Here is a 27,617-nt window from a genome sequence, read left to right on the forward strand (position 1 = left end):
TCAGCAAACTACTTTGTTAAGGATTTGAAAACTATTTCACTTTGAGTGTTCACGTCTAGTTTAGTCCCATTGTCCTTCGCTTCCGCAAATAATTCCATAAGCTTAAGCATATGTTCTTTGATTAGAGTGCTGGTTTTCTGTTAAGAATTCATCAAATTTGCAATAGCGGATTGTCGAGCTAATTTGACTTGGTCTTGAGCAAATCCTCCAAATTTGTCATGATCTCTTTGGCAATACGAAAATTCTCGTGTAGCTTTTGCAACCCACTACTCATGCTTGCTAACATATAACTTTGAATAATCGAGTCAGAATCTCTCCAGCGATTTCTTGCTTTGGGCTGAGCTTCAAGAGGGCATGTTTCGTCAAGAACGAATTTGTGTTTCTCACAGTTGATAACTATTAGCAAGTTTTGTTTCCATTCTCAAAAGTTATCCCAATTTAATTTATTCTCAATAAGAATACTAATAAGAGAAGTAGGAGATATATTTGAATTGAAAAAAAAAAGATTCACTAATTACTATCTTTGTATTAAGCAAATAATTTTCATTTCAAACAACATATCAAGAATGCAGTATAATGCATGCGTCTTGTATTAAAAACTTGAAAAAAATTCTTTTTTCGTTGCTAATTGAGTCTCATGATTAACTAGCAAGAATATGAATTACATCCAATCAATTCGTGAATCTTAATTCTCAAGACTCTATATAGACTAACGATCATTTAACGTTTGGCCATCATCTTTATCTTAAATATTGTTTTTTTGAGAAACTATTTAATAAGAGATGATCTTTAACTGTGTAACCATTGATTCAACACTCATCATGAACATGTTCTCATTTGTGAGTCATCTTGGGACAATCTCTCTGAAAGTCATGCATGATTAGTTGTCCTTAAAAGGAAATCCCATATAGTGAACCCACAGGACAAAGTTTACCTTGGGATGTAGCCAGGGTAGGAACCAACTTGAAGCTTTTTCATTCTATCACTTAAGGACCATTAATGAAGGTCGTAGGCCTTGTTCAATGACCTTTTCCCACTCAATATTTTAAAAACATGCAAGATTTTTTATCCCAAATTTCAAGAATGATCATACGATAGTCCTAATCATATTCTTACCTAATCTAAATGACATGCTTCCAATATATGCATGACATGTTATGACAATTTTATAATATTCACATTAATTCACAAGAATCAATCAATCATAAAAACAAACAATTTTGATTCTCCACATTGTTTCTTTTAAGAGAAAAATCGAAGAAGTGAATGTGAACTGTGCACCAAGTAGGGTCCTAGGAAAGGGAGATGAGTCAAATTTGACCGCTTAAAAATCAAACCTTTCTTAAGCAGAGCCAATCCTAAACATACATCTTCTCATTACCATACTTCTCACAATTATCGTATAACTTAAAGAAGCGAATGAAACAATACAACACATGTATTTTCTCATTACCACACTTATTATTTTTTAAACGATCAACTGTGGATCATCTCATAAATATCTCACAATTACAATATTACATAATTTAAATATTACAAAAAATATAAAACATATATATAATGAGACAGGTAATTAAAACAAAATTGCTAGCCAAAGTTTCTATGGTTCTATTTCTAGAAAATAAAATTATATAATTTTTCGCCACAAGACATTCCTTGGGTCTTTAATCGCCATCATATCTTTTCCTCGTCATGGACTCTTTTTGAAAAAATTACATTTAAGTCCTATGTCCGTTTTTGGCTTACAAGAATTCTATGAATTTAAAAAAAAATAGCCCTATGTGGAGATGATAGTCCATGGTCTATTTTCTAAGAAGCACAACCTCGACAATAAAAAATAATTATATAAAAAATATATAATATCATATCCATTCTCGTATATAACTCAAAACATGCATAAGATCTAAAAAATGTCACTTTCTATGTAGTTAAATCATTCAAGAAGAGAAATTTATTTTGATTATTGTAAACTCTAATTTATATAGGTTTTTTAGCAGTTTATAACACCTTTTAACTTAAAAATAATATTAATTTCGAGTATTTGTTAATTAATTAGGTAAATTTTGTTTATATTCCGATAATGGCTTGGATTTATAAAAAAATGTAAATATGTGCTTTATTGTATTAATTTTGTGGATAAATTAAATTGTTTAATGTTATTTATTAATTTGTTATACTTTATTATGAAGGGAACCATGAAGTTGATATAATATGAAGGTTATTATAATTCTTGCACGGACATGAGCAATTCTACTCTACTTGGATGGCAAAATTATGCAATGGTCATGGAGATGTTACTTTGACCTAGTTAAAAATGATGTTACATGGTGGACAAGTTTAATTTTTTAATGGGTCACAAAACCGTCCAAATAAGGGGAAGAAAAACCTAATTTGACACAAGCATGTTGGCTGCCTGAAAATTAGTTTTGGGATATTTATTGGAGATCCCTACAGTTGCAATTAAATCAGAAAAGAGCCCGTGAAGTTTGCCTTTAAAACCGTCCAACCCTTGCTTGATTCTAGCATGATTTCATGCTTGAATCAAGCAAGCAACATCCATCCTTTTCCACAATGTGTGGCCGACCAAGGAAAGGAGTAAATGGGGGGGGGGGAGATATTTTTCACTATTTTTAGTAAACTCTCCCACCAACCTTAAGTATAAATACCCAGTCCCATATCACATATCTCTCATCCCTTACTCAATCCCTCATCTCTCATTTCATATCATTCTTCTATTCTCTCATTTCCTCTCTTTATTCCCACGCATAACATCTCATAGTTCGTTCTTTTCTTAGCCAGCAAAACTTTGATAAGATCGTCTTTTGGCCGACCACATTGAGGAGCCATTAAGAAAGGAGCAACATGAGGATTGGAGGAAAACATCTTCAATCAGAGTTCACAAGACTGCTGATTCAACATGGTTTATTTTTTCTTACTTTGTTACTTTGATTTTAATCATGTTTGCAATGTGCTTTGCTATCCTATCATCAATAATGGTAACTTAAATTTGTTTAGTTAGGATGATTGCATTAATTCAAAAAAATTTGTTTAAAATATGCTTATAGTGTTTGCGCCTCAGTCGATCATGTTTTCAATTAAACTTAAGTATGTATTTCATTCATACATGATTGGATGTATTAGAATTAGCTGAGAGATCCTAACCAGACGATGACTAATGGACACAATAGTTGAAAAGTGCATGCTTAATTTAAATCCTAACCCGTCTAAATTGAAGGTTCCTAGTAACTTTAACGAGCTCTATTACTTGCATATTTTTTAGGTTTATGTGATTAAATTATTTCAAACCCAACCCTTCCCATTACTTCACATGAATTCTAAGAAACCTTTAGTTTAATATGATCAGTAAAATGCATGTTTTACTAAGTAAAAGATTTAGAAAGGACTTAATTTGGTTTCAAGACTCATGAAAGATTGAGTTGCCATGGATATTTCCGAACATTGTTAAGCATGAGAAAAATGAATTAAGTTGAATGATGTAATTGTCCTAGCCTATTTATGTTATTGGTTATTGAATTTTGTGTTTTTGCTGCTAAACTTATTTCATACATTTCACTTCATACTTTGCATTTAGATTAAAATTACATTAGGCATCATTTTACATTTAGTAATTATTTTTACATCACACCATTCAAAAATATTGTGTTATTATCACCAGATTATTAACTTTAATTTTACAATTAATTGATTAACATGTACAATCCCTGTGGTGATGATAACTCTTTTACTTACTTATTATTTGATAACGATTGTGTACACTTGCACAAACCTATGCGTTACAATTATCTGTTTATACTTATAGATAGAACATAACCTGGATCTGATACCAATTATTGGAAAAAATTTGTTTGAAAAATGCAGTGAAAAATAAATTTAGGGAAAATGGAGTTTTAATTTTTTTTCCAAAACCAGATCTTAGTTGTGATATCTAAAGTAACAAACACTTAATCAAAATTGTACCTTTTCGATTCATCTAGGATGAGCACTTCGACCGGGTAGTCTTTTCCGCTATCCTCAAGCTCAAGTTTGTCGAGTGTGGGCTTGCTTCGAATTAGAAAATTTTCCACAAAAATTACTGATGGGGTAATTTTGTAATTTCTCTAAATTTTTGGGTCAAGTTGTAAATCAGAAAAATATTTCTAGAAATTTTCTAAAATAATCTATTTAGAGAATTTTTCTCTTTACAACTTTCTCTTGAATTCAAGTGTGTGTAAAATAATGACCCAAGACTTTTTTTTATATAGGGAGAGTTTAGAGAGTTTAACTATGATTAAACTTAATCATGTTAATATTAAATTTAATCTAATATTTATCTTGATATTAGATTAAATTTAATATTAAATCTTATTAAAATAAATTTAATATGAAGATAATTATTTTAATATAAAATTAATAAAATATTATTAAGATAACTATTAAATTAAATTTAATATTAAACTATTAAAATAATACTACTTTTGGAATAGTTAATTTGAAATCAATTTCTCTGGTAGAGTCCCAGTAGGTGTGTAACTCTTCTACTACTCAACCATAGAAAACCAATTGTCGCAGGCCACCAGGACGCCGCCATCGCAGCTACAGGCACTATCGTGTCTGGTTCGGCTAATGCCGGTTTGATCTGGGTTAGTGACAACTCGACCGGTCCAGTCTAGCAATCGATTGGACCGTTGGCCTGGTTTCACATGCCGGGCTCGATTTTACCAATTTTTGGGTTTTGGTCTCGATTTTTGAGCTTTTAGGCCCAATTTACGATCTTAAGTCCAAGTTTTAAGTTCAATTACCCATTAGGCCAATTGTCTGACTTGAAAATTAATTTATGAAAATATCATATTAATTTTAATTAATTTGATTAATTTTAATTTTACTTGATTAAAATTAGTTTTTCTAAAAATCACTTAGATTTTCCAAATTAATTTTTCAAGAAAATTCTTTAATCAAATTATGACCACCTAATTTAATTTCACATTGAATAAATCAATTCAATTAAATTATTTTCAAAGTCGTAAATTTTTCTTCTAATTCAAATGTAGTCCGATTTAGTTTTTGTTGAGCTAGTGGAGGGACCAATCAGACAAATACAATTAGGCTGTAGTAATTGCAATTATGTCTAAAAGCATCATTCTGATAATTCACAATTACTTAATCATGGAGTCAGTCCACAAAAAGTACCATGATTGAAAACTCCTTATTGTATACTATTTAGGAAAACAATTCATCAACTACTTTTTCCATTGATCTCGTCATGTGTGTTTTACCCTCATATGATATTCTTGATTCCTTTGAGTTAAATTCGTTCACTCAATACAATCTTATTTTATCTCATTGTCACCATTATGTCTTCTTAATTATTAATAAGATTATTGTCAATAAATGACTGTGATAAATTGCTCGTTTAAGAACAAGCAACTTGTGGCCACATTCCATATTTATCAATCCACATAATGCCAATGAGAGGATATCATTAACTCTTCAATTGAGCTATGAATTTCACTGTTGCTAGTAAAGCCATGCCATACACAAGTCATGTACCCCCAACATACCGATTATAGGCTCTATCACCTTTAGAGCATAAGCCTCCACTTATATCAAAGCACATGAGTTGAATATGCATGGTCAGTGACTAACTCAGGATTTTAGTAAATCATACCATGAACGTCACAAGTGAATTAATTTACAAACGGATTCAGAATTAATTCATCTTAGGTCCAGTCCAATGTATCATTCTACCAATGAATACATCTATGTCTCTATCTATGAAGTCAACTGCTTCGATAGCCAAGACTAGCCATCTCCCCAATTGGAATTGTAGACGACATAATACTCCTTCTCAGTATTTGAATCAAATGCTCACTTCGATTCTTTTACAGGATTACAGATTTATTTAGATTATCTATTGAAGTAAGTTGTCTTTCTCGCAATGTAAACATTCTTACAATGCCACTTATCTTTAGTTTGAACTTAGAGAATCAATGAACTAATATTTGCTTGTCACAATTTTGCTATGCATGTAAAATATAAAAGACGGAAATACAAAAGACATAATAGTGAAATGTGAAATTAACTTTATTTATTTATTCATCATTCAAATAAATAGAAAACAGTTACATGTTTACTACAATATGGGCAACATGGAGTTCAAGCTCGTCGCGACAACCATCGCTTGGCTTCAAGGTTATCTTTTCAGGTATTGTCTAAGAATTCATACTTATTAAAATATTAAGTCTAGCATATGTCTATGTCAACAACTTAGTATTTTTAATAAACAAAAGAAACAAATTATGTGAGATAACAATAATATTTCTATATTGAAAAATTTTAATCACATAAATCCTAGGGTTATGCAAGGTAATAAGGTTCTTTCGAGTTATTACAAATTTCGACCTAATTTTCTCAAATATAGATCAAACATGCATCATTCAGATATTGTGCCAATTAATTACAATCCAGTTCTAATTTAATAATTAATTCAATTGCATCCCTACATTTATAATGCATGAATAACATATGCATGATTTTATCTGAATGAATTAGCAACTAAGGCACATAACATCATTAACAGAATTAAATAATCTAAGCTATGGAATTTAAATCATTCTAACACTGAAAGAATTAAGCAACCATGATTATATTAAAAACATAAAACTTAGTTACAATAATGTTTCTTAAATTGAACAAAAATAAAAGAGAAAAGGGAAAAGAAAAGCAAGCTATTTCCGATGGTTCTCTGCGGCATAGCTTACGTTGCTCCTCTTTTGTTCTTTACTTCTTGTACTGACAACCAAGCTGAATTGCTTCTAAAATGGCTGAATGGGGTTGCTCTCAAAGCCTTGCAAAACTCTCTTGAGGAATGGAAAATGGAAAAGAGAGAAAAGAGAGAAGAGAATATGAATGAGGGATGAATAAAATGGGTTAATGGCTGGGGGTATTTATACTTGTGAGGAGCCTTTTGAGTTTACTAAAAATAGCATGTCAATCCCCCTTTTTTCTCTCATGCATGGCCGGCCCCTTGAATTGAGGATGACTTTGCTAAATTTAGCTAGTCAAAGCTTGATTAATGGAAAGTAGTTGAACGGTCACATGGGGAAGTTTCTGTGGTTAATTTTTAAATTTTAACAAGTTTTGTGTGCCTACTTTAATTATTTTATAGACAGTTGGGTTTTATAGCCAAATTGGGCTCTTTTCCTCTCTTAGTGGACTGTTTGAGCTTTAAATTAAGCAGCAAGCTTGTCCACTCTAATTACGAGCTGGGTCAAATTGACTTAGGAAGTATAATAAATAATTTTAGGATTCCCCATGTAGGTCAACCATCAACCCATGTCTGCGTGACCTTTGCTGCAGGAAATGCTACAGCATCGAACATAGAATAGGTGAGCTTCAAGACTAACTTTTCTCTTATTGCACCAAACTGCGTATAATCAGCAAAAATATGTCATATTAGCATGTAAATAAGTAAGATTACAAAATTATCTTTAATTTTGTCCTACTTTACAAATATCTAATAAAACTACAATATTTTCTATCAAAACACTCAGAATTTACATGAATTATTAATTAAAATGTGCTGTAAATGTTTATATAATTTCGAGTGATCACACCACAAAACTTAATTCGTTGCTCGTTCTGAGTAATGCCAACTTATATTAGAATTCAAGGGATTACTTTTGTAAAAATCCCTTCAAATGAAATTAAACCTTCCTATAGTCATATGTTTAGCAAAATTGTGCTAAAAAAATAAAAAAAGTTTTTAAAACATGCAACTTGAGTACTTATATCACTCAATTATTTTCAAAGATTAATATTCTAACAAAAATATGTACTAAATATCTTCCCTAAACAAATGTGTGCTAAGTACTTCCCAATCAAAATTTATTTCCCTTAATTAAACTAAGTAGTAATCCTAAAGTTTAATGATGACTTCATATGTTGAACTTAGTAATTCCTATCCACTAATGTAGTCGACACATAAATTTAAATCAATAGGTCTTTAACATGATTGTAACGTGGCTTGGGTCAAGGTAGGAAAAAACATAGAAAATTTTTAGGCTAAAACCATAGACTCATTGTACCTCAGACCTTCCAAATATAATTATCCCCAAGAATACCAACTCTTTTGAGTTTGACTACATATGCTCACTATACAAATATTTTCAACAATTGGATTTTTTTAAGCAATCACTAATGCATTTTTGAGCATACAAATCCACATTTTGAGCATTCCAGTACTTCTCTATAACTCTCCAAATTTAATTGCAAAAATATTCTAGATGCGTCCAGTTTAAGATTTGGGACTAGTAAAGAATAATTTAAAGGAATAAATGACTTATTAATGTAAGGTTCAAAGGAAAAATCAGGCTATATAGCTCAAAGCATGGTTTAAAGGATAAATATTTACTAAGGTTGGCTTGAAAGACTTGAATGGTCCAACAAAAAATTTCCTAAATCAATTTCAAATTACGATGCCTCTTAGGATTTCACCTCAAGGAAATTACTAAGTTAATTTTGAAGACTTAAGCTATCATGCGTACTTAGTTTTTCTAAGGAGTTCAAAATTTTCATGGTTTGACTTATATACAATAACTAAGTTCAAGATTTTTTTGTCATAATTAAGTTAGCATAAAAATAATTGAAATAATAAAATTTTATACATACTAAAGCTAACATATTTAAGCAAAAATTAAAATTTTTGAATGGTATTCTACTTAAACATAACTTGATGGAAAAATTAAATTTCAGTAAAAATTCTAATTTATGGCCTTTCGTCAAATATCACAGAAAAATTCTAATTTTTGGTCCCCTACACTTAAAGAGAAACAACGTCCTCATTGTTTAAAACATAAAATAGAAGGGGCAAAAATCAAAGAAGTCAATGTGAACTGTGCACTATGTAGGGTCCCAGGAAAGGGAGGTGAGTCAATTTTGACTACTTAAATACAAAGTATTTCGTTGATAGAGCCAATCCTATACATGCAGATTCCTATTACCACACTTTTTATTTTTTCGAGAATTTAAAAATAATGTGCAAGTCTGCTCAATTTTATTCATAATTGCAACCTAATATTTATTGAACTAAAAATGTAAAATAGCAATAGAGAAAAAAATGAAATAAATGACAACTAAAAATTTAAAATAATGACAGAGAAAAGTTAAGAGAACCCCCTCAATTTTATTGGGAATTGTCATTGACCGAAACAGTGTCAAAGGGCCATCTGTCGTACCAACCATACCCATCTAGGAAGTAATCATACTCTTGCCCAAAAAATCTATCCAACATTTGATTAGGGAAAGGAAACCGTAAATGATCTTTCCTAGTGGCCTTGTTTAACTACTTGTAATTCATGCAAAGCTTCCAACCTATGACTCGAATATATGAAATAATCCATTTTATATCCTTATTGTACCTTTTCAAAGCCACAAGTGACTCTTCTTCTTGATTCTTGGTGAAATCAACTGAAATAATGACAGGTAAAGTCGAAGATAGACCCAAATAATCATATTTCAAGTGAGGAGACAAAATCTTCAGTTACAATCCAATTGGCTCTTCAATCAATGCCTTTGGTTGTTTGTACTCCCGAGATGATAACTGTAATAATTCTAGTGGAACTTCCTGAGTGACTCCCTTCGAATTAGCTTCTAACAAAGCCAAACATTTCTTATCTTTATGACCACTTGGCAAATTCGTTGGTAGAATACACTCTAGTGGATCATCTAGTGAATTGAGTTGCAATTTTGTAGAAGTCGGTGATTTTTTCTCAGAAATAGTAGAACATTCTTTGACTACATCTGGGGATTTAATAGCATTGAAGACACTAAAAGTCAACTTATCACAAAAAATTTCTTTAAATTGAGTACCTTTGTAACTCCCCAAAATTTTGATTTTTGGAATGTGATTGTTTGCAAAAAGTTTGATTTGGTATTGTGGTTGTGTGCCTTTGGAGTATGCTTTAGGACCCAAGTTCAATTCCTAAGTTTTGGATTTTCTTCTATTAATTTTTGGTTTTAAGTTGGGCTTGAGTTTTATGGCTTAAATTAATTTCTGTGTTGGAGTGTGACAATGATGAGCTTAGTGGTTCAGTAGTTAAGCTTTAGCATACTTCAAGGTCCCGGGATCGAGTCTTAGTGTGAGTGTATGGATTATTTTTATTGTTTGCTATATGTAAGAAGTTGAATTCGAGTGGAATTCTATTAAAAATCTAGTGTTAAATCTTATTTGTTCTATTTAATTTAACTTTTATCAAAATCCATTTTATTTTTCAATTTGTAACCACCTACGTTTGTTTTTCTTTCTTTCTCTTTCTTGCTTGCACGTTTGTTCCTTGCTTTCTTCATCATCTTCTTTTATTATTTTTTTATTCTCTTTGTCTTCTCTAGTCTTTGTATTGTCTTTCGATCTTTCTTGAGTAGTTGTGGGTTTTTGTCTTGGGATGGATGTGTTCTTGTGCGAGGCAAGTTTCATTTGGGTATTTGTTGTGTTGTTGAAGGATTTTGTGTTTGAAGTTGTTCGTTTGAGTGGGCTTAATTGATATGTGTATTTTTTTTATTAAAATTGGTGTTTTTGTACTTTTGATTTAGGTGAATGTTGTGAAAATCCTAATCCTCTAGTTGAGTAGACTTAGTTTTAGTCGTTGTTTCCCATGTGGTAAGTATGCGGATTTTGTTATGGAGGCTGGAATTTTTGGTGTTAAAGTGTCGAATTGATTGATTTTCAATGAATTGATTGGAGCATTTTGTTGAAAAATATAGGTTTGTGGGTTCCTGATAATACTCTAGAATGACATATTTTTATGTAATAATTACATATTTATTTTGAGTATGCTCTTACTAATTTGAACTATTTATGGTTTTTTATCTTATAGGGACTAAATTGAAGGCAAAAAGGAAATTTAAGGGAAAAAAGTGAATTTAAAGATAAAATGGGTCAACATGCGAAATAGGAAAGAAGTGGTGCCAAAAATGCAAAGTGTGGAAGACTTTGGGAGCAAAAGTGCAAAGAAGAGATTTTATGAACACAAGACTCTATTTAAATTTTAATTATATTAGGATAATTGTTAAAGATTATTAATTAGATTTAATTCTAGCTTTTATCTTTATTTATCTTTTATTTATCTTTTAAAGTTTTAATTAAGAACAGATTAGGTTTCCTAGTACTATAAATAGGGGATGGAGTGATACAAATTTCACTCATCTTTTCTGTAAACACTCCCTCTCCCAAAAAGCTTAGCCTTTGTTCCTTTCATATTATTTAATAAAATTCCATTTTTATTAAGTTTATTTATTTTTCCCCAAAAAGTATGAGCCACTAAATTCATCTAGCCAAAGGTTGTAGAAATTACCCAAAAAGGGTTCATGGGGCTTAGAATCCATGCTTAGCCTTCTCAATGAGTATTCATTGTTTCTTCGCACTACGAGACTGACGCTTTCGTCCATGTTCGTTCAAAAGTGATCTTTTCATCTTGTGCAAAGGCTGCCGCTTTTTATGTTTTGTGAAGGTTGCATAGTCGGTTCGTTAACTTATTGTGTCAGTGGTTGTCGAGCCCAAGAGACAAAATGGCGTGGCATTCGCCATTAAGAAGTGATGATCTAGTGTAAGATGGTCATATAAAAGTGATGGTTGGTTAGAGTCAGGTTTCTCTAAATCGTAAGTCTAAAATCTAAGCGGAGCTAGTGGTGTAGGCATCCTCTTCCACTATAATTGGCTTATTCTGTTCGAGAAGGGTCACCAAAAAGTCAAGGATTGAACCCAAGGTGGATCGATACAACCGGAGGCTGGAATCTCTCCATAAAAAATTCTCTTTCCTCTGTTCTGTTTATCTTTACAATTTTAATTTTAATTTTCAATTTAATCAAGCTTTAAATTCTGTTTTCTTATTTTTTTCCAGGTACGCAGGTGTTCTTGGGCACGACTTTGTCTGGAATCTCGAGGAATAGGAACTTGTGCAAATCCAGTCCCTGAGGATTTGACTTTACTTCTCTTATACTATTATTTTAATTATTTTATAGGGATAGGATATATTTGGTGCTCTCAACGACACACCAAATTTTGGCATCATTTTCGGGGACTGATAACGTACTAATATTGTTTCTTTCTTATGACCAGATATGTTCTAGGAATTCTTGCATTTGATTCAAAAAAAGAGAAGACTGCCAGAGCCAATCGCAAGGAGATAAAGTTACTAAAAAATTTGTCAAGAGCGGTTGGGACTTAGAGTAACCCACCACTATAAATTGATGTTGATGATGAAGTTGAGTCTAGTTAACGAAAACCTACTCAAATACTTGAAAACAAAAAAGTAGAAGTTGATTCACCAGAAGAAGTGTTTAACACTAAGGTTAACGAAAAATCGAATCTAGCACATCCACCTATGGCTCAAATGATTTGGCAATTGGTCGAAGCTCCTGTAGAACAACTACCATTGTGCATTATGTATCCTACCATAGATACTGATTTTGAACTAAAGTCAGGTTTAATCCAGTTACTGCCAACTTTTCATGGGTTACAAAACAAAAATCCCCACAAATATTTGAAAGAGTTTCATTTGGTTTGTCTTAGAATGAAACCTCAAGGCATAACTAAGGATCAAATCAAATTGCGTACTTTCCCTTTTTCCCTAGCAGATTCTGCTAGGGAATGGTTATTTTATCTTTCCCCTAAATCTATTACAACTTGTACTGATCTTTCTTGTTTGTTTCTCAACAGGTTTTTTCCAACATCATGTGCAGTTGAGTTAAGAAGGGAGATCGTTGGGATAAGAAAAAGAAAATAGAGTGTCTTTATGACTATTGGGAGCGATTTAAGAAGTTGTGTGCAAGTTGCCCACAACGCGGTATAACAGAACAATCTCTACTCCAATACTTTTATGAAGGCTTGAAACCCATAGAGATGAATATGGTAGAAGCCGCCAGTGGAGGGGCATTGGTCAACATGACTCCCCAACAGAAAATGGACTTGATATCCACGATGGCTGCAAATACTCAGTAATTCTGAGCCAATCTAAAGCCCACCAGAAGGGTTCACCAGCTAGGTATTTCAACTTTAGAAGATAAAGTTGATCGACTTACTAATATCATGAATTCTCTTTTTGCAGTAAAAATAGGATCAACCTGACTATGTAGAATTTGTGTAACACCCGAACATACAACTGATGCATGCCCTAGTTTGTGTGACGATACTATGGCCCATTTAGATGCTTTGGAGAACTTTCCTAGACCGTCCCAAAGGCGATATGACCCCTATGCAAATACATATAACCCAGGACGGAAAAACCATCCTAACTTGAGTTATGGGGAAACCTGCAGTACAACCATCCATACCAAAATCAATTTTCACAACAGCCGCGAGATTCAGGTACCTCTCTAGAAACCATGGTTAATAAATTGGCAGCTAATATGCTTGATTTTCAATAGAAAATCGAGGAGTCTATAAGAGAATTAACCACATCAATTGAGAAAATGAACTCACAAGGGAAGCTACCGTCACAAGGGAAGTTGCCATCATAAACGGAACCTAATCCAAGACAACACGCAAATGCAGTGACGTTGCAAAGTGGAAAAGTACTGGAACCAATTCCTGGCAAAAATCTTAGCCAAGATTCCTCTTAAGAATAGCACGAGAACGATGAACAGGTCCGAATGAAACTTCCATTACCTAAAATTCAACCTCCATTTCCAAGACGGTTGAACCAATGTCGGAAAGATAAAAAGGACAAGGAGATCCTCAAAAATTCAGAAATGTCAGGATTAACATACCACTATTGGATGCCATCAAACAAATCCCACGATATGCCAAGTTCCTTAAAGAGCTCTGCACCAATAAGCAAAAATTAACTAGCAATGAAAGGGTAAGCGTTAGTGAGAATGTATCCGCAGTGTTACACTGGAGGATGCCAACGAAATGCAAAGATAGGGGCATGTTAATACCATGCAAAATAGGCCATTTAGGAATCAAAAAAGCTATGTGTGATTTAGAGGCTCCATAAATGTCATGCCTTTTTTATTTATAAATCACTTAACGCGGGCCTTTTGACGAAAACAAGTGTTATCATTCAATTAGCAGACATGTCTATTGTGCATCCCAAAGGAATCCTTGAGGACGTATTAGTGAAAGTCAACGGACTTATCTTTCCTACGGACTTTTATGTGATAAAAATGGAAGAGGATAAAGCTTCTGGTTCTTCAGACATCTTGTTGGGGCGACATTTCCTTAGTATTGCAAATACTAAGATTGATGTGCGTAGCAAAACCCTTACGATGGAGTTTGATGGAGAGATTGTGAAGTTTAATGTTTATGACGCTATTAGTCACCCGAGTGAAATCCAGAACGTAAACAGTGTCGACATAATTGACTAATTAGTAGAAGAAACTTTTGAGTCATCCTGTGGAGATAAATTTAAAATGATGTTTGACGATTTTGAATCTGTTAATGAATTATTGGCTCCTATGGATACTAAACTTCTACCTTCTATTGTATAGGCACTAGATCTAGAATTCAAACCACTTCCGGAGCATCTCAAACATGCATTTTTGGGGAATTATGAGACCATTGCTGACTTAAAAGGGTTTAACCCCTTGACAGGCACATATAATATTTTCTTGGAGGAAAAAATAAAACCAAAGCAAGAGGTGCAAGGATGATTGAACCCAAATATGCTGGATGTGGTAAAAAAGGAGAATTTCCAAGTCCATAAGAACGAGGGAATTCAACAAGAACATCTCTAATACTAGTTGGTGTAACACCCTGTACCCGAGACCGTTGCCGGAGTCGGACACGAGGGGTTCACAGACTAAATTCGCTTACTATTGCAGTCCATTTTAAATTTTTCCAGACAGCTGGCTAACTGTGTCGCTGTAACCTTAAAAATCATATCTTGAGTTGCACAACTCGAAAATAAGTTTTGTGATTTTTACCTGAAACTAGACTCCTATATCCATCTACATATTTTTTTCTAGAATTTTTGGTTGGGCCAATTAGTACATTTTATTAGTTAAAGTCTCCCCTGTTACAGGGTGCGACTACACTGACCTTCATGCATTGCAAATTGGATATCTCCCTTTATAGGGCTTCAATACTGATGATGTTTGTTTCTATAGAAACTAGACTCAGAGAGGAATCTATAAATATATGGCATGACTCCTAATTATCTCTGGTTAATTTATAATGAATTTCCAAAGTCGGAATAGGGAATCCAGAAACCGTTCTGGTCCTGTCTCACGAAAACCTAATTATCTCTTAACATACCACTCATATGACCGTTTCGTTTCTTCCATATGAAAGTGGATTCATCAAGGTCCATTTAAATAATTTATTCACTATTTAATTGTATTCTTACTATTTTTAGTGATTTTCCAAATCTACATCACTGCTGCTGTCAGCATCTGCCTTTAAGGTAGACTTTACCGATTTCATAGTTTCCATGATTCAACTAGCCCTTTTAGCATAAATAGCACAAATTATGATAGTGATTAACCATTCCCATGGCCAATCCTTGTTAAGCATATCCACACCTCTCAATAACCATATCCATACCAAATGATTATAACATTATGCTCAAACATATATAAGCCATTTTCGCATGGCTATCCAAAATTATACAAATCCAAAGGGTCCATGACCCACTACAAAAAGGGTAGTCCTATACATGCCATTTTCAGAGTTCAACCAAAAGTGTACCAAAAGGGCTTTGATAGTGTGGGCGACTTCGACTTCAATAATCCCGAGTCCGATAGCTGACGAACCAAAACCTATAAAACAGAGATTCAAAGAACGGAGTAACATTTAATGCTTAGTAAGTTTTAAGCAAGACAAAGTGTTCTCAATCACTATTATTGGCCATTCATTTCAACTGTTCGATGAAGTTAATCTAGAGCTTCATCTCGATCTATAATATCATTAAACGCAACACTTGGCTGCCACATATATACTTTCGAATAATAATGACCTAGATGGTCAAATATTTCCAAAGCACATTCTCACATTTGGAGTTATAATATTAATCACATTTACCTACCTCTTTGATACTGATAATTCACCTCGAAATCACTCCACCGATGAGTAAGTAATACGTACCTGAACATCTTGAATACATAATACTTATTTGATGGTAACTTAATGCAGATACTCAATATCAAAGTCTTACTTGAATCCTAGCATTTAGCCTTCGGGTCTTTAAAGCTCGGATATAGTACGAGCACGAAGCCTACGGACATTAATCAGGATAATACTCTCGCATAAAGCCTGCGGGGTTTTAACCCGGATATAGTACTGACACAATTGCCCTTCGGGACTTATCACATTTATACACTTTCACATCCATCACGTTGGCCACTCGGCCCTGTCACATATATACACGTTCACATTCATCACATCGGCCATTAGGCCTCATCACATATATACACTTTCACATTCATCACATCGGCTATTAGGCCTTATCACATATATACACTTTCACATTCATCACATCGGCCATTAGGCCTTATCACATATATATACACTTTCACATTCATCACATTGGCCATTCGGCCTTATCACATATATACACTTTCACATTCATCACATCGGCCATTAGGCCTTATCACATATATATACATTCACATCACAATTATCCAAATATACTTCACATATCACATATACTATCATGTATACACTTTGTCTTGGCCGAATCTACATTAATCATTTCCCAATGAATAATTCAATTTCACGCCATACTATCATTTCATATTCGAATACTCATAAACTTACAATTTCACAAATTTTAATATCAAAGATCCATCTAACACTCATGTATCGTTTTACAATATCACGATTTAGAATTCACGTATGGGTTTAATCAATAGCTTATGAGTAACTAAAACAAGTTTTATCCATGTTTACAACAAAATCACATATTCACTACGAGCTGTTTTCCTGAGCAGTAGTCACTAAATTATTTATAACTGGAGCTACAAAACTCCAAATCACTTGCCGATAATTTTCCCTGAATATAGACTCGTATATATTCCATCCATAAAATTTTCAGAATTTTAGGTTTGGCCAATCAATACCAGATTTTTCTTAAAATTTCCCCTGTTTCACTGTTTGACTAATCTGACCACTCTTCACTACGAATCAAATTTCTCATTTTACAGAATTCAAAATGTGTTGTATTTGATTTCATTTGAAACTAGACTCATTAAGGAGTCTAAGCATATAAATTTTATCTTATAACCATTTTTTTAAAATTTATAATGATTTTCTAAAAACAGAACAGGGGATTTCGGAGTCATTCTGACACTATCCCACACAACTTTAAATATCTCTTTATAGGAAATTTATTTGCTTCCACGGTCTTTTTATAAGAAACTAGACTAAATAAGCTTTGATTACATATTTTATTCAGCCTATAATTCCACACCAATAATTTATAGTGATTTTCTAAAATCACGTTACTGCTGCTGTCCAAAGCAAATTATTACGATTTGCTCTTAAATTTCCAAGTCCAAACACTTATAAACTTACCATTTGAGTTTAAGACATATCATGGCCACATCATATCTTATTAAATCAACTCATTATGTCCTATTATGACTGAATTTACTCAACGTTTAATCACTTAAAACTTACCTCGGATGTGGTCGAACGATTTCGGCGGCTATTCGATCACTTTTTTCCTTCTCTTTATCGGATTTAGTTTCCCTTTGCTCTTGAGCTTAATCTAGTGAGCCTTCATAGCCGATTTTTCTCCAAGCTCATTCCCTTCCTTTCTTCTATTCGGCCAAAGATGTTCAAGGATGAACACTTTTTTTTTTCTTTGTTTCCTTTCTTCCATTCACGGCAAAGGGGGGGGGGGCGCATGGATGAGACCATTTTTTTTTTGTCATCATTTACCTTCCCATTATTATTTTATCCTTTCTCCCATAAACCATTAGCACAACATGTTTTATGACATGTTTTGCCCATCACCCTTTGTCATGGCTGGCCACTAGTAATTAAATGGGGGAAATTGACATGCAAGTCCACCCTTTTGATTACATGCACTAATAGATCCTTATGGATTAACCTATCACATTTCAAAAGTGTCACACATAAGTCCTATTACTAAATTCACATGCAATCGACTAAATCGAAGCTCAAAACTTTCACACATTCATATTCACATATTTTAGACAATAAATATCATATTCAAATAATTTGGTGACTCGGTTTAGCGGTCCCGAAACCGCTTTCCGACTAGGGTCATTTTAGGGCTGTCACAACTCTCCCCCACTTAAGAAATTTTCGTCCCCGAAAATTTCTACCGATGCATAGTTTAGGATAACATCCTCTTATTGAATTATATCCACTAAGACATTAGCTCATCGATAGCAATTGTAATTCATTATTGATTTCGCATCGATCTATAAAATCATTTTCTTATCTTAAAACAAATACATAAACATTTCTACAAGTATGCGCATATATCTCATTTTCTTGATTTCATAAGCAATAATCACTTAATTTAATTCACAATTGCATTTCAAACACATATTAAGTACGTATTAACATGTATAATTCACATCATCAACCCACATATTTGTAACCCACATTTTCATTCATGTATAAGCTGTAACCTGACCGAAAGTACACATATACTCAAACATCCCAATAAATATCCTTTATAACTCCATCATATCTCACTATTCAACTTAACCTATTTCCAACAGAAAATCAACTTCCACATACCTGAACATTGAATTCATTTAGCACATTTAATCACTGTTAACGATACCCGTTGAATCATTCGAAATCATTACGGATACTCATTAAGCACATATAGCTCTTACAATGCCACATCCTAGATATGGTCTTACATATGCTCACATATTGAGCCGATGCCATGTCCCAGACATGGTCTTACACACTGTCTCAAATCAATGCCTTCGTCCCAGACGAGGTCTTACATGAATTCCACTTCACACACTTAGTGCCCACTGACCGATCTCGCACTCATAGTGCTCGATTAAAGGAATTCGCACACACACAGTGCCTCTAATCATTCACACACATAGTGCTCTTATTCATTCGTTATTACACATTGAAATGACTTAACCAAGTCTATAAACATCATGTATGAACACTTTTAAACATATCATCTCATTTAAATTTGAATTCGTATAGTAATGAATACTTAAACTTTGCTCAAATTACCGGCACGAAGCCTACTAGGCACGAAGGCCCGAATACACGTCACTGGCATGATTGCTCTTCTGGACCTAGCCCGGATATAACACCAGCACGAATGCTCTTCGGGGTTTAGCACGGATAGCACGAATGCTCTTTGGAACTTAGTCCGGATACATCACTAGCACGAATGCTCTTCGGGACTTAGCCCGGGTACATCACTAGCATGAATGCTCTTCGGGACTTAGCCCGGATACATCACTAGCACGAATGCTCTTCGGGACTTAGCCCGGATACATCACTAGCACGAATGCTCTTCGGGACTTAGCCCGGATCATCGTCGAGACCTTTAGCTCGGATGAAATCTCCACACAAGGCTAGCGAATTTTAATCCGGACATAATCTCTGTACATAGCCATCGGGTCTTTACCCGGACATAATCTCTTCATATAGTCAGCGGGTCTTTAAACTCGGATTCACATCACTGAGTCTCATACATATTTATTCGCATGTTATCATGTTTCACATGGCACAAATCACATTTATAATTTAATCAATTCATTCACATGTAAACATATAACATGATTCTTGACTTTAAGTCGTAAATATCATTCAAATCTAATACATGTATGCTTCTTTTACTAAACTTTCAGCTCAATAAGCAATCACACAAAAGCATATATTCCCAATCTCTTCCTTTGTTCATTTCTCTAATAACCTTATTATGATAAGGACAATGGGACATCATTCATCTATCATACATGTATATCATGGCATTTTAAGTTAAATACCAAATTCAATTACTCAAAACTTACTTATGTTATACCCTTCTCAATATTGACACGTCATAAGCATGTCTCAGTCCTCTCAATACCATCTGCTACAGCTCGATCGGGATCGGAATTCATTACAATAAATAAACACATTTTCAATTGTTAGAAATCACCACACTATCAAATAATCACATAATGGCATGTATAGCTGGACCCAAACGTATTACGGTAGTCCTAGAATCGACTAAACCGTAGCTCTGATACCAATAAAATTGTAACACCCCGTACCCGAGACCATTGCCGGAGTCGGACACGAGGGGTTCACAGACTAAATTCGCTTACTATTGCAGTCCATTTTAAATTTTTCCAGACAGCTGGCTAACTGTGTCGCTGTCACCTTAAAAATCATATCTTGAGTTTCACAACTCAAAAATCAGTTTCGTGATTTTTCCCTAAAACTAGACTCCTATTTCCATCTACATATTTTTTTCTAGAATTTTTGGTCAGGCCAATTAGTACAGTTTATTAGTTAAAGTCTCCCCTGTTACAGGGTGCGACTACACTGACCTTCATGCATTGCAATTTGGATATCTCCCTGTACAGGGCTTAAATACTGATGCTGTTTGTTTCTATAGAAACTAGACTCAGAGAGGAATCTATACATATATGGAATGACTCCTAATTATCTCAGGTTAATTTATAATGAATTTCCAAAGTCGGAACAGGGAATCCAGAAACCGTTCTGGCCCTGTCTCACGAAAACCTAATTATCTCTTAACATACCACTCATATGACCGTTTCGTTTCTTCCATATTAAAGTGGATTCATCAAGGTTAATTTAAATAATTTATTAACTATTTAATTCTATTCCTACTATTTTTAGTGATTTTCCAAATCTACATCACTGCTGCTGTCAGCATCTGCCTTTAAGGTAGACTTTACCTATTTCATAGTTTCCATGATTCAACTAGCCCTTTTAGCATAAATAGCACAAATTATGATAGTGATTAACCATTCCCATGGCCAATCCTTGTTAAGCATATCCACACCTCTCAATAACCATATCCATACCAAATGATTATAACATTATGCTCAAACATATATAAGCCATTTTCGCATGGCTATCCAAAATTATACAAATCCAAAGGGTCCATGACCCACTACAAAAAGGGTAGTCCTATACATGCCATTTTCAGAGTTCAACCAAAAGTGTACCAAAAGGGCTTTGATAGTGTGGGCGACTTCGACTTCAATAATCCCGAGTCCGATAGCTGACGAACCAAAATCTATAAAACAGAGATTCAAAGAACGGAGTAACATTTAATGCTTAGTAAGTTTTAAGCAAGACAAAGTGTTCTCAATCACTATTATTGGTCATTCATTTCAACTGTTCGATGAAGTTAATCTAGAGCTTCATCTCGATCTATAATATCATTAAACGCAACACTTGGCTGCCACATATATACTTTCGAATAATAATGACCTAGATGGTCAAATATTTCCAAAGCACATTCTCACATTTGGAGTTATAATATTAATCACATTTACCTACCTCTTTGATACTGATAATTCACCTCGAAATCACTCCACCGATGAGTAAGTAATACGTACCTGAACATCTTGAATACATAATACTTATTTGATGGTAACTTAATGCAGATACTCAATATCAAAGTCTTACTTGAATCCTAGCATTTAGCCGTCGGGTCTTTAAAGCTCGGATATAGTACGAGCACGAAGCCTACGGACATTAATCAGGATAATACTCTCGCATAAAGCCTGCGGGGTTTTAACCCGGATATAGTACTGACACAATTGCCCTTCGGGACTTATCACATTTATACACTTTCACATCCATCACGTTGGCCACTCGGCCCTGTCACATATATACACGTTCACATTCATCACATCGGCCATTAGGCCTCATCACATATATACACTTTCACATTCATCACATCGGCTATTAGGCCTTATCACATATATACACTTTCACATTCATCACATCGGCCATTAGGCCTTATCACATATATATACACTTTCACATTCATCACATTGGCCATTCGGCCTTATCACATATATACACTTTCACATTCATCACATCGGCCATTAGGCCTTATCACGTATATATACATTCACATCACAATTATCCAAATATACTTCACATATCACATATACTATCATGTATACACTTTGTCTTGGCCGAATCTACATTAATCATTTCCCAATGAATAATTCAATTTCACGCCATACTATCATTTCATATTCGAATACTCATAAACTTACAATTTCACAAATTTTAATATCAAAGATCCATCTAACACTCATGTATCGTTTTACAATATCACGATTTAGAATTCACGTATGGGTTTAATCAATAGCTTATGAGTAACTAAAACAAGTTTTATCCATGTTTACAACAAAATCACATATTCACTACGAGCTGTTTTCCTGAGCAGTAGTCACTAAATTATTTATAACTAGAGCTACAAAACTCCAAATCACTTGCCATTAATTTTCCCTGAATATAGACTCGTATATCTTCCATCCATAAAATTTTCAGAATTTTAGGTTTGGCCAATCAATACCAGATTTTTCTTAAAGTTTCCCCTGTTTCACTGTTTGACTAATCTGACCACTCTTCACTACGAATCAAATTTCTCATTTTAAAGAATTCAAAATGTGTTGTATTTGATTTCATTTGAAACTATACTCATTAAGGAGTCTAAGCATATAAATTTTATCTTATAACCATTTTTGTACAATTTATAATGATTTTCTAAAAACAGAACAGGGGATTTCGGAGTCATTCTGACACTGTCCCACACAACTTTAAATATCTCTTTATAGGAAATTTCTTTGCTTCCACGGTCTCTTTTATAAGAAACTAGACTAAATAATCTTTGATTACATATTTTATTCAGCCTATAATTCCACAGCAATAATTTATAGTGATTTTCTAAAATCACGTTACTGCTGCTGTCCAAAGCAAATTATTACAATTTGCTCTTAAATTTCCAAGTCTAAACACTTATGAACTTACCATTTGAGTTTAAGACATATCATGGCCACATCATATCTTATTAAATCAACTCATTATGTCCTATTATGACTGAATTTACTCAACGTTTAATCACTTAAAACTTACCTCAGATGTGGTCAAACGATTTCGGCGGCTATTCGATCACTTTTTTCCTTCTCTTTATCGGATTTAGTTCCCCTTTGCTCTTGAGCTTAATCTAGTGAGCCTTCATAGCCGATTTTTCTCCAAGCTCATTCCCTTCCTTTCTTCTATTCGGCCAAAGATGTTCAAGGATGAACACTTTTTTTTTCTTTGTTTCCTTTCTTCCATTCACGGCAAAGGGGGGGGGCATGGATGAGACCATTTTTTTTGTCATCATTTACCTTCCCATTATTATTTTATCCTTTCTCCCATAAACCATTAGCACAACATGTTTTATGACATGTTTTGCCCATCACCCTTTGTCATGGCTGGCCACTAGTAATTAAATGGGGGAAATTGACATGCAAGTCCACCCTTTTGATTACATGCACTAATAGATCCTTATGGATTAACCTATCACATTTCAAAAGTGTCACACATAAGTCCTATTACTAAATTCACATGCAATCGACTAAATCGAAGCTCAAAACTTTTACACATTCATATTCACATATTTTAGACAATAAATATCATATTCAAATAATTTGGTGACTCGGTTTAGCGGTCCCGAAACCGCTTTCCGACTAGGGTCATTTTAGGGCTGTCACAGTTGGGGAGTCAAGCTAACAACGTTAAACAAGCGTTTGTTGGGAGGCAACCCAATTTTATTTTATTTTATTTATATTTATATTTTCTATTTTCTTTATTTTCTTGAATGTTGATAAATTTTATCTCTCTTCTTATATATAGGAAAATTGAGGAATCGAAAAATTTAAATTTGGAAACAGGTGAAAACAGTAACGAAAACTACATGGGGAGTGTTCTAAACCTTTCTTTTCATTATATTTATTAATATTATTTTTTCACATTGAGGACAATGTGTTTTAAGTAGGAGGAGGCATTCCTCATTATTTCTGTCATTTTATCTGCTATTTTTACTGTTGTGTTATTATTGCTGTTACCTTATGCTCGTTTCTACCCACATTTATTTTTTTAGAATATTTTGCCTCTTTTCATGCCCAAGATTTTAATCAGGAATTGGCCACTATTTGATCGACAAGCATGATTCTTGTCTACTGAGTTAATTATGAATGTGTTGGGCTGATTAACTGGGGTGGGGTGCTTGGCTGTCATCTCTTTCGCGTAAAAAGGTTTAATATATTCTTAAGAAAAAAACATATATAAATATAATAAATTAGGAGTATGTTGGCTGAGTAACCGGGGTGGGGTGCTTGGCTATCATCTCTCTTTGCATCAAAAGATTCAATATATTCTTAAGAAAAAAAAAGAAAAAAGAAAAAGAGAAAAAAGAAAAAAAAAGTGATGTATTAATAATAAAATTGCATTTGGGGACTAAAGGTGGAAACAAATAGGATGTCTTGGTAAGTTTAGTAAATTACCTAATTTACATGAAATAATCCAAGTCGATTTTGATTTTTGTGTGTATTAATTGGAATACTTTTTCAGTTTTACTTAAAGTAAGCTAAAGGTTCTCTTTATTTTCATATGCATTAAGCCTAATTTTTATAAACCTTTGGAGTGATATTTCTTTCATGGAAAAATCTAAATTTCACAGTAGATAGGAACCATACTTGAGGGCAAGCATGGGCTAAGTAGGGGGATTTGATAATACTCTAGAATGACATATTTTTATGTATTTATTACATATTTATTTTGAGTATAATTCTACTAATTTGAGCTATTTATGGTTTTTTATCTTGTAGGGACTAAATTGAAGGCAAAAAGGAAATTTAGGGCCAAAAGGCGTGGATTTAAAGATAAAATGGGCCAATATGCGAAATAGGAAAAAAGTGGTGCCGAAAATGCAAAGTGTGGAAGACTTTGGGAGCAAAAGTGCAAAGAAGAGATTTTATGAACACAAGACTCTATTTAAATTTTAATTATATTAGGATAATGGTTAAAGATTATTAATTAGATTTAATTTTAGCTTTTATCTTTATTTATCTTTTAGAGTTTAATTAGGAATAGACTAGGTTTCCTAGTACTATAAATAGGGGATGAAGTGACACATATTTCATTCATCTTTTCTGTAAACACTCCTTCTTCCAAAAAGCTTAGCTTTGTTCCTTTCATATTATTTAATAAAATTCCATTTTTATTAAATTTATTTCTTTTGATCCTAAAAAGCATGAGCCACTAAATTCATCTAGCCAAAGGTTGTCGAAATTACCCAAAAAGGGTTTATGAGGCTTAGAATCCGCGCTTAGCCTTCTCAACGAGTATTCATCGTTTCTCCACACTACGAGATTGATGCTTCCGTCCATGTCCCTTCAAAAGTGATCTTTTCATCTTGTGCAAAGGCGGCCACTTTGTATGTTTTGAGAAGGTTGCATAGTCGATTCGTTAGCTTACTGCATTAGTGGTTGTCGAGCCCAAGAGACGAAATGGCGTGGCATTCGCCATTAAGAAGTGATGATCTAGTGTAAGATGGTCCCACAAAAGCGACAGTTGGCTAGAGTCAGGTTCCTCTAAATCGCAAGTTAAAATCTAAGTGGAGCTAGTGGTCATAGGCGTCCTCTTCCACTATAACTGGCTTATTCTGTTCGAGAAGGATCACCTAAAAGCCGAGGATTGAACCCAAGGTGGATCGATACAACCGGAAGCTGGAATCTCTCATAATAAACTCTTTTTCCTTAATTCTTTTTATCTTTATATTTTAATTTTAATTTTCGTAATTTCAATTCAATCAAACTTTAAATTTTGTTTTCTTATTTTTTCCCAGGTACGCAGGTTTTCTTAGCACGACTTTGTCCGAAATCTCGAGGAACAGGAATTTTTGCAAATCCATTCCCTGAGGATTTGACCCTATTTCCCTTATGCTATTATTATTATTATTTTATAGAGATAGGATATATTTGGTGCTCTCAACGATGCATCAATTTCCAGTAGTGGAGTTGGTGGATTACGTAATCAGGTGTGTGAAAATAACCCTAAAATTCCATTGAAATTTGATTGAAAATTTGAAATAGAGGTTGTTTTGAAACCGTCCAGTTTCCACATGGCCATGTGTCAGGCCGTTTGAGGCATACGGCCGTGTGGGCCTTTTTGGCCAATTTTAGGAGTCGATTAAGGGTTGTTTAGGAAATTCGATAGTTGGGTCTAAGGACATTGTAAGGGTCAGAAAACTGAAAGTTTATTACTTAATTATGTACGATTAGCTCTAAAAGCTTGATAACTATGTTAAGCCAAAATTAAACTGTAAGTTATGTTATGAGAAAACTGAACAATGTATGAATGCATGTCATGTAATATATGCCATATGTGTATATATGTCATCTGTTTATGATTATGATATGTATAAATTATGTAGATGATATGTATATTGTGGGGTGGGATATGTTTTGATAGAGGAAGTATATATGGCATTACTTACTACAAATATAGTGGTTAGATCGCAACACTATATGTATACCAGCTCCACTACAATTATATAAGTGACATATCGCTACATGTTGCTGTGATTGGATGGATTGACTTGTGTAGTCCAATATAGTGTGATTGGCTGGATAGAGATACTGTGTAGTGGATGGGGATATGATATGATTTGCCTAATATGATTTAATATGATATGCACGATATGATTTAATATGTTATGCTACAGTATGATAAATTAATATCTGCATAGATTTTGATAAGATATGAATTATTTGAAATATGTTATTCTAATATAATATTGATGAATATGAAAATGTATGTTTTGGAATTATGGGCTAAATCACACATTGGGCTATAAGCTTACACTCCTGTATGTTTTGTTTCAGGTAATCCTCCGACCTAACATTGGACGATGTCACAAAAAACTTGAACTTCACATTTTGATACAGTATTTCATGGTTTTATCCTATTTGATTTAAATTGAACATTTCAGACTTTATTATGGTTTGTTTAAATTTTGGACATTTTATGATTTGTTTAGATCATTAGGACTAAATGGTTTATTACGCTAAAGCTTAAAATGGTTAACAATCCAACTTAGGGCAATTAAAATGAACTCTATGTTTTTCAAACTATAAGTTTTAAGTATTCACCGCTGCAAACTAAATTTAAGGATTTCACTAATAATGATTTTGGCACGCTATAATTATAAGTGAAATAGCCTGAACTATTGAAATGGTCAATATGTTTTACAAAAGAGTGAGACGATGGAATTTTAAACCCGCTGGATTTGGTTTTTCTCCAAAAGAAGTAATAGTTTTATTTTATCTAGAATGTAATCTTCATAATTCGACCACAACGTCTAGGCCGAGTTTGGGGTGTTATAACTCTAATGTTTTTTTTTGGAACTGCTGAGGATATGGAGGTGGTGGGGTTTTGATCTTGAGCTATCTATTTTGTTGTAGTAAGGCTGCTTCCTGGGTCTCAAGTGCAGGGTTCTCAATTGTAGGAACAAACTTGTGTACTGTAGGAATTCCAAGTTTTAGTTGAATTTCCTCCTTGTTCTGAGTAACAATAGGTTTACCTTCAGTTTCAACAACTTTGGGTTCCAAAGTCTTCCCACTCTTCAAGGTGATAGCTT

This window comes from Gossypium hirsutum, chromosome A09 (assembly GCF_007990345.1).
Source record: "Gossypium hirsutum isolate 1008001.06 chromosome A09, Gossypium_hirsutum_v2.1, whole genome shotgun sequence".
NCBI classification, from domain to species: Eukaryota; Viridiplantae; Streptophyta; class Magnoliopsida; order Malvales; family Malvaceae; genus Gossypium; species Gossypium hirsutum.